The following is a 10,063-nucleotide window of genomic DNA, read 5'->3' on the forward strand; positions in this document are numbered from 1 at the left end:
GTTAAAAACGGTGTGGATGGAGAGCAGTTACAAATGATATTTGCTAGCCTGCAAAAATAAAAATAGAGAATGGCCCAGGAGAATTCCTTATAGCCAGGCAGAAATGTCTGCTAGAATATGTAGGAAAGAATCACAGCATCATAGGACTTGAGTGAATGTGAGCCTGAGGGAAGATTAGTAGCAGTGATTTTATCAGAAGTGAGTCATCTGACAGCTCTAATCAGAATCACCCCCTTTATTATAGCTTAGGTCGTCCGTGTGTGTATTTCAAGAAGAGACTGAATCCAGACAAGCGAAACATACCTGAAGATTCTGACCTGGCAAGAGAGTGAGCTTCAGATTTGACAACTTGGTACTGGTGGTGCTGGTCATGTCAGAGGTACTGAACAGCCTGTGTTTGCTTTCTATAGCATTATTTTCCAAACTTCCACCCACTCCTGGAGGGGGGAGAAATTGAAAATATGCCTCCAGGGATCTTGAGGCATCAGCTGAAGTAATCAGGAATTTTTTTTGGAAATCTCTTGTTTTATCTTTATGCAATCTTCATTTCCATATCTATTTGTTTTAATTGAAATAAACTTTTTACTAGTTAAATATTTCTTTACCCCCATCCTGAATTGCCCAGTAGAATGGAGAGCCGGGGAGGATGTGCTTGTTCCACGGGCTTGGCATCTCCCGCCCCTGCCCACGCCAGTGCCCAGTGTGGGAAGCACCGTCTCCCAGGGTTTGAGCTCCCACAGAGGCTTTACAGGTGGCACACGGGGCTGCCACACCCCTGTTGACACTCCACCCCTGTGACTCCCTCATTTCTTGTTCCTCCGGCCTCTCAGGGATTCCGTTTATTACCTTATCATGGTCACTTTCTTTCCCTTGATTGGCATGACTTTATTTTAAGGGCTTCATTTCCTGATGTATCCAACACTGTTATTTTTGAAATTTCTTTTTTCGCCTTACCAGGGGAACGGAACCCAATCTCTCTCTGAGTCCTGCAGGTACATATATTTTCCTCACGATGCTGCTCGCTATTTCACTGAAGGCTCAGTTGCTGCGCATGTGACACGACAGAGGGCAGGCTTGGTCTGGTGTTGTTTGCAGCCTGTCTCTTCTGGCACTGTGTCAGCATGAAGGCCCAGCTCCGTGGGTGTGGAGTCGGGGGTGGGATGGGGAAGCAAATTGTCATCTCTGTCTCTTGAATGGGAGGAAACAAGCTCAGGCCAGCACGTACGGAAACTAATTCCAGGGTGCGAGCGAGTGCCAGCTTTATAATTGTTATATATGTTGTGCTTTCTAGTCACTCCCAGTTGATTTCCAGTTTTTGTTACAGCCTTGACAAGAGTTCATTGCTTTTTGGTAATTTAACAGCAGCAGGGATTTCCTTTGCAAAGTATTTTTATACCTAAATAGTATATGAAAAGGATTATTGCTGATTTACTGATACTGAAGACTTGGTTCAGCCCTCGAGTCCTTTGTTTAGGGCATCATTTACGTCCAACCTCTTTTCTTCTCCTGAAACCCTTTTGTCCATCTTAAACTGGTCTAATCTTGCTTGATCCCATGTTTCCCCACTGTCTCTCTGCAGAACCATCTTTTATACCAAACGCAATTGCATTCCTGTCTTTTGAATGACATCCGCTACAAAAATAGCTTTTTATATAGGACTTGCAGATTAAGAAAAAAACTGCTAACATTTAATTAATGTGTCTTTGTATCTTCAGAACTATCCTATGAGACAGACAGTTTGAGGATTGTTCTTACCCACTTTATGAATGAAAAAAGAAGATACTGGTGACTTGCAACTTAGTGCAAAGCCCAGGTCTCTGGGGTTTCAATCTGCTGAGCCATTCTGCCTCAGTACCCTAGTTTCTAGAAGTATTTTCTGAAAGTCTTCTAGTTTTCCCAAAAGTAGGAAGAATTTATTATGTAGGATGAGTTGTCTACAGAGAAGAAAGCTCTAAAATATTTCAGGATCTTTTTTAAAGTTTTAAAATCAGGGAAGAAGCAATGAGTTTTCTGAATTTCCAAATAGGACTGGTTCCTATATAAGACAGGTTAGAGATGTTTACTTCCTGAGAACAAAGCAGACTGAATCAGAGAAGATAGTGGCTAAGTTTCCATTTTTCTCTTTATTTCTGGAAATAGTATTTTACCCTCTCTTTGTTGAAATATTGCGAGGAGGTCATGGGTGGAAGAGTCACACTTAGTAGGAATTTCTGTGTCCATGAGGGTTCTTAAAAGTAGTATTAGAGGTCCTCTAGCTACGTGAGAGTTTTTGAAAATCTAATAAAAATGGTAGGTTTCCATGGGGTAAAGCCATGAATCTCAAAATGTCAAGCTTCTTTTCTTTTGGCTGGAACTTAAGGCACCTAATTAGAAGCCCTGATTGGCAGTACATGGGCATGACCGGTTAATTATTTTTGAGAATATTCATTTGTTTGTAAACAAAGAATTCATGGGGAGAGAAAATAATCAAGTGACTGGTCGGTCTCCTAGGCTCCAGATAGTTGGAGTCTGAGACCTGCGCTGCAGTGATGGCAGATGTCCACCAGGTGGCGCCAAGGATCTGCTTAACTGTTGGCTCCTCAGCCGGTTAGTGCCTGGAACACGTGAAGCCCATTTAAACTGCCCCCCCAACTGCCTTGTAAACTATGGCTCAGCTGCAGCCGTGCCCTCCGTGCTGGTCCCTGACTTCCCTGCACCCACCCCCTCAGTGCTGCTGGTGATGCTCTGTGTTGGCATCTCACCACATTGTGGGTGTTGACTCCTCCCCTGGATGGGAAGCGTCTTGAGAGCAGCACCAGCTGCATTTACTTTCACGCTTATTCCTTTCAGTATTTCCAGCAGTGCCAGGTACAGGACCTCTGAGCTGTATCGCTGAGTTAACCTCTGGGGGTGATCTGTGGGCTAGTGGTGGCCCTCCATCGGTTTCACCTTCGGTATGTTTTTTGTCTCGAAGGGCATGTTTATGTTCCCAGCTGCATAAATGACTTATTGGAGGGGGTTGTGTAGGTGGTGTGGTTCCATAAATCTTACTCTAAGCCACACACTGACCAACTACTTTCACGAACTCCCAAGATGGTTAGTTACAGAGATCATGCCCGTGGAGGGGTCTCTCCCCTAGCCCTGCAGCTGGACTTGGCGGTGGCAAGTCCCTGCGTGTGAGACAGCCGACGGCCTCAGAGTTGTTAGGCTGTGTGCGTATCGGTAGGAGCTTGGGAAAAGCAGAAAAGAATCCTCTGTAGCTCTCATGCTTCTGCCTTATCTGGGCTCCCAGCGGGGCCTCCCGTAGCAAGTGGGTTTGGTCTGGAAGGGAGGCCTCTTGCCAAGGAAGGGCGGGCCTGGGAGGAGCAGTGGTACCACAAGCATACTGAAGTTGAATTGTGTCATTTCATTGGAGACCATTAAGGAAATGGATGTTCATTTTTTTCTTTTTCAGAAAACAGATAATGGCTTTTAAGCCAATTGGAAGGACATTTGAAAAGGTTTCCTAACAGTGTTATTGCATTATTACAGTCAACCTACACAGGCAACCAAGTTGTTTTCAGGGCTGACCCTGGCTCTGGCTTCTTCATTGCGTGGATGCCTTTCCAAAGTGTTTGATTTGATGACACATTCAGGAGTTCTGTGTTTGATAGCAGACCCAAGAGTGTGCAAAGCTCTGAGCAAACAGCATTTACATTTACCTAATGTAATTTAAAAAATGAGCCACAGTCTAGGCGATACGGGAGATAGTGGTACTGATATGGTGTGTCTGGCTGCTTCTCGAAGGGCTATTTGTTTAGCCCCCTAATGAATTTGATAAACTAAGGCCATATTTTTATTTCTAGAGCTGGGAGTTCCCCAAGCTGGCGGTTTTGACCTTTGAATGTTAGGAGCACCAAAAGTTCTGATTATGAGACAGAGAGAAGGCGACAGCTTTTCTTCTCCATTAAAGAACCCGGGACTCACGCCTGGCGTTCCTTTGTCCTATGAACAGAGCAGAGAATGGGACCCCTGCTCTTTGGGGTGGTGTTACTTTGAAGACAATCAGAATTAACTACCTGTTAAATGCTCATCTTCTCTGTGAATCTGTGTTTTGGTTTATTATTACCTTTGGTAGTTGAGTTTAAATCCATTGGAATGGGGTGAGTTGGTTGGAGGTACATTTTCAGAAATGCATCTAAAAGTCTTTTCAGGAAAAATCTGGGACCTGCTTGTGCAAATTAGCATCACTCCTATGGCTGTTCTGCTTTTAGGTGATCGGCCAGGACAGTGTGGCAGTCTCCTCCCACCTCTACAAGGTGATCCTGGCACGCAGAAGCCCGGGGTCTGCTGAGCCCCGGGCACTAGGGGCCTTTGTGGTGCCCAGTGAGGCCATTGACTTCCAGTCCCAATTAAGTGAGTTCCAGGTGAGCCTGTAGGACCTGGAGAAGTTGTCAGGACTGTTGTCTTTTCCTCATCTGAATAGAACTAGTGACATCAGGAATATCTGCTTGGTGGACACCTGTAAGCTCCTGGATTTCCAGAGTTCACTCTGTACCGGAGCACCAGAAAGACTGAGGGAGCCCGATCAGTACTCAGACTGGAAAATGTCATGGAATATTTGCGGAACGCAGGCATCGAACCTGATGAGGACTTCATGACTCGTTATGAGAAGAAACTGGAAGAACTCAAAGCTCAGGAGCAGTCAGGAATCCTGGAGAAAAAGCCCTCGTAGCTCACGTCTCAAGAGCGTTACATCAGCTATAACAAAGCAGGTGTGGCCTCTTTGGGATACTATGTTTTAGTGGCTCTGTTTAAAATGATGGAATCCTAAATTTCAGACTAAATTTCTCCCCAAAAGATCAAAGATATCAAATGTTTTGGTTGGTATTTTATTGGACGTGGGAACTGATCATATAAGGAAACCGTTAACGCCTGCAGAACACGGGCTGATCTTATGTCAAGTTAACAGGAGGGCTGTGTCTGCAGGGTGATGCAGTGTGTGTCCCTCTGGATGTATTTTATGTGAAGTTACTATATTTTCTGCCTTCAAGTCATACAATGTCATTGATGTATCTGCTCAGCCTTCTCAGAACCCCATGGTGTACGTGTTCTTTCCCTAGGACTTGAGCTGGTCTTAGAGACGGCTTTCAGATTTCCTCTATGCATTATCCTGACCACGGGTATCATGTATTGTTTTCTTGTTCCTCCGCTCATGGACCTGCTGTTGCTCCTCTTCTGTCAACTACAATTTTTGCTCACTTAGTGTGTTCTGTATACTGAGCTCGGCGCTTTACGTGTATTATCTACAACTACCCTCTGAGGGAAATACTTCTATCCTCATTTTGCCCATGGGGAAATTGAGGCTTAGAGAGCTGAAGTATTTTGCCCAAGGTCCATCTTCCCAAAGATAATCCACAGGAATGCGGCACACAACGTGGGGTACCTTAAAATCTTCCCTGACACAGAGGCTCAGAGACATACTTCCCTGGGTGTCTGTGATCCTGGGGCCTGCTTGGTAAGAGGGTCTGGTTTCTGGTTTGCAGTCGAGCCAAAGGGACTCTAATGTCCTCTGACTTGAACCCTCCTTAGTTCTTTGGGAAGAAGCAGTCGCAGGTATTTGAAGGTTAAAGGTCAGTGCTTTATGGGGTTTATCAGAGTCCCTATTTGCCTTCAGAACTGCAGTTCTTCTGGTGCCTGGCTGGTGCCAGATCGATGTGTTCCTTGTCTCCAGATGGGCATTTTGTTCCAGAGGTTGAGGAGCCTAAGGAGGGTCTGTGCCCGCAGATTCACCAGCTCGTGGCCCGCTCACCTTCGTGCCAGCCTGTCTACCTGGATGGCATAGGGCGGGCGGTTGGGCCAAAGACCCAAAAACAGTCACCTCTGGGGGAAACTGGCTGCTTGTCTGAGCCCGATCTCCAGGTTTGGGTTTACGTGGAATCCTTTCATGCGCTCTCATAAGTGCAGGCAGTAAAAATATCTTAAAATAGGGCGCAGGGACGTGTCTGACTGTGTCCTGTCACTGCCGTCTTCTCAAGTGGTGTTACCGGAACAGTTTTCGCGGTGTTTTGTGTTGATGATGGACCTTATTCTGCTTTATTTGGTGAAAAAGAAAGAAGCTGGGGGTCAGCACACCACAGCTCGATGAACACCGGCCTCTTTTATCGCTCTGTTCCCCGTCAGCTTGTACCCGTCTTTCTCTTCTCGGGCAGAAAGAGCCAAAATGTCCCTGTGGCCAAAACATCTGTGACTGTCTCTCCTTGTCGGAGAGGTGCTGGGGGGCTCTGGGTGTTTTTCCAGCAGCGCGAGGGTGGCTTTGTGGGAGAGGTCCCCGCCCACCTCCGGAGGGGAGCCCGTCCGCTGTCCCCGGGCCTGTCACCACGCTCTCCTCTGACCTGAATTTCCAGCAACCTTGGGGTTCTTCCCATGCTGTTCTCACTCCTGTGTCTCCACCGCGATGGTAGAGAATCTTGATTTTTAGATCCGTAAATTCAAGTGTTTTAATATGTTTTTGTTCCTATGAAAAATGCTACCTGGTTATTGTGCAAAATAGAGATAACTACTTATAATAAAAAAAAATGCAGTCTCCCAATCCTCATTATTATATATAAGAGTTTTGTTGGTTTAGAACAGGTGATGCTTGGATTCTTGTCTCCACACTTCCATGAGGAGTCCCTCCAAAACAAGCTTTGAAATGTAAACACTGGGTAGCGCTCAGGATTTTCCTCCGGATCCGATCACTTCCGCCTCCCGCGTGGGACTCTTGAGTACTTGGCCTCAGACGCAGCAGAGCCCTCGGGCTGCCCCAGCGTCAGGTGTGTCTCTCTGGTCAAACAAGCACCTCATCACTGACCCGAGCCAGTCACCATCCGCCGGGTCCTCCCCGGGTCCTGCCCTGGCCTCAGGCTGGGCCTGGGACTCTGCCTTCTGCTCTGTTTACGCTCGGGGAGCCCCTGGTCCGCATGAGGGGAGGCTGCAAAGGGAGAAGGACCAGGCTCTGCTGCCGGGAGCCCCCTCTGGGGTGAGGGACTCACTCCCTAATCTCTCTCCACCCGCAGCGACATCTTTATTTTGAGACTTCAGGCTCTGGTCTATGGATTGAGACTATTTCACCAATATCATATACGACAAAGAGGGACCTTACACAGTGGCAAAGGTAGGATGGGTGTGCGAGGCCCTTACATACCTGCTAGTGTTTCTGCCCTTGTGCCTCAACCTTCAAATGACTGAAAACCTCTGTCCCTCCTTCAGTATTTGGAATAGAGCCCAGCAGGAGAGGTTGAGTCTGATCTTGAGGGATTGGCTTCCTACAGAGCCAGGCCCAGCCTGCAGCCCTGCACTCAGAGTGACTGTGAGTGTGACCACGTCGCCTCTGTGCCCTGGCCTCATCCTCGTGAGTCCATGATGTCATTGGCGTCAACATGATGAATCTCAAATTTCCCATCAGTAGCCATTCCCAACCCCAGGGCCTCCTTTTCTGTTCCCTGCTCCCTGCCTCCCACATCCACCCTGTGTGCCCTTCCCCTTTCTAGGCCCTCACTCTCCTCCTTGAGCGTCTAATTCATTCTGGTGGAGCTGGGGGGTGGCCTCACGTGGGCCATGGAACCCCTGCTCTTGCTGGCCTCCAGGCTCAGCCTCTCCACCCAGCCTGCTTTTCTGGATGTCGTCATGGAGACGGTCTATCAGGGGAAAGGATAGGAGCCCCACCTCCAGGGACCGACCCTCAGGCCATCAGAGGGCCTAGCGGGATGCACTGCACTCTGTATAATTTAGGGCAAGGGGAGATGCGGTGCTTGGATGGGCTTCTCTTCCATGTTCCTGAACTTGACAATTCAGCCAAGGGCTGGTCCACCCTGAGCGCACAGCACCTCTAGGGGCCACTGTGGCCTAATGCCACACTGCTGGGACCCCGCCTGAATACAGAGCCTCAGGATGGATGGGACAGGAGGGGTCATCTTGTCCAGTGCACCTCATGTTTGGCTCATGTCCAAGTAGCCTAGGGAGCTTAATTCCGCCCCCCCTCCCAGTTTTATTTTGAATAATTTCAAGCCTTCAGACAAGTTGAAAGTGCAATGAATGCCCTCTCCCTCGATATTGTGACTCATTTGAGTTCTTCTTTTCTTGAACCATTTAAAAAGTAACTCATTGTCTAAAAAACGTAAGATGTAGACACAGCGCTTCACTTTCTGTTTTTTTTTACTTTATTTTTTTAATTGAAATATAATTGATTTACAATGTTGTGTTAATTTCTGCTGTACAGCAAAGTGCTTGTTATACATATATATACATTTTTTATATTCCTCTCCATTATGGTTTATCATAGGATATTGAATATAGTTCTCTGTGCTATACAGTAGGAGCTTGTTTATTCATCCTATATATAATAGTTTACATCTGCTAATCCCAACCTCCCACTCCATCCCTCCCCCAACCCCCTCCCCCTTGGCATCCACAAGTCTGTTCTTTATGTTCGTGATTCTGTTTCTGTTTCATAGATAGGTTCGTTTGTGTCATATTTTAGATTTCACATATAAGTGATATCATATGGTATTTGTCTTTCTCTTTTTTACTTACTTCACTAAGTATGATAATCTCTAGTTTCATCCATGTTGCTGCAAACAGCATGATTTTGTTCTTTTTATAGCTGAGTAGTGTTCGGTTGCCTATATGTACCACATCTTTATCCGTTCATCTGTTGATAGACATTTAGGTTGTTTTCATGTCTTGGCTATTGTGAATAGTGCAAAGCACTTCACTTTTTAATACTTCAGCCTGAATCACCTAAGAAAAAAGACATTCCCTCATTTCCAAAATAGCTATTATCACATCTAAGAAAACTATGAAGAATTTGATATCATTTAATAAACAATCTCAATTAGGATTTGCCTGCATGTTCCCAAAATGTTTTTTATACTTTTTGAAACATCCAAGCTTCAATCAGTGTTCATATATTTTGTTGATTATGTCTAGTCTCTCAATCTAGAATAGTCTGCCTATTTGGGGAGCTTCAAAAACATAACAGGTTCCCACACTTGAAGATTTTGATTCAGTAGATCTGATGTGAAGCTGGGATCTATATTTTCTAAATAAGCAACAACACTGGCAATCCTGGTGAGCAACCAGGATTTGGAACCAGACCCGGCCCTCCTTTGCTCCTACCCTCTCCCAACGCACACATTCCCTAGACAGGAGACGTCTGGCAAGCAGGTGGTCTTTGAACTTGACCTTGTGAATATGAAGGGAGAACTTTCTCCTATCCCACTGGGCCCCTGCGGTGCCCATTTTTTTTTGTAGAAGAGCTTCATGACATTACGCTGAAACCTTCCCCTGTAACTCCTGCCCATCCATGACAGACTACACAGAACTGGCTGTTCCAGGCTACACAGAACTGGCGGGCACCTGCTTTCACCTGATAGCCCTTTAGAGATAAGGAGCTCCTAGAGACATCAGGGCATCCCATTTCATCCCCAGGCATTCATGGATTTCAGACCCTTCACCGTGATTTCACATGTCTTCCTGGTGTGGCGGCCATATCTGGGCAAAGCATTCAGGGTGAGGTGATAGCAGTGCTGAATCCAGTCGGGGGGTGACACCCCACTTTCCTTATACCACTGGTTCACGTGGAACTCCCTCCAACTAACAGCTCCAGGTCTCTTCCACATGATCTACTGTCAAATCACTTTCCCATCCCGTGCTTACACAGTCAATTTTTGGAACGTAAATGTGGCTTTATACGTATGCCCAGCTATTAAGATTCCATTTTATTAAAGTTCCTGCCCATCTTCAGGCAAGTTCACATTCTTGATGATCCTGATTTGGCCATCTGACATGTTAGCTATGCCTCCCAGCTTTGAGATTGCAGATGGGATAAACAAGCCTTCATCACGTCCATTAAAATCATTGGAGGAGACAGAGCCAAGGAAGGTCTCTTTGGTAAAAAATTCATTTTACATGGCAACCTGCTTCACACACTCACCCAGTAAGTTTCGTGTGATAATAATGGGCTCTGATATTTTCAGAACTTACGTTCAATTCTCTTCTATATCTTAGAAAAAAACACAAACACTAAATTGATTGCACAGTGCAGAAGTAGGTCTCCATGACA

At 46.1% G+C, this 10,063-nt stretch overlaps 1 pseudogene; it reads left to right on the top strand.

The window, feature by feature from the left end:
• Positions 1 to 370: 370 nt before the first annotated feature.
• Positions 371 to 4,693, top strand: LOC130834438 (nuclease EXOG, mitochondrial-like; annotated as a pseudogene).
• Positions 4,694 to 10,063: the final 5,370 nt, after the last annotated feature.

This window comes from Hippopotamus amphibius, chromosome 13 (genome assembly GCF_030028045.1).
Source record: "Hippopotamus amphibius kiboko isolate mHipAmp2 chromosome 13, mHipAmp2.hap2, whole genome shotgun sequence".
NCBI lineage: Eukaryota > Metazoa > Chordata > Mammalia > Artiodactyla > Hippopotamidae > Hippopotamus > Hippopotamus amphibius.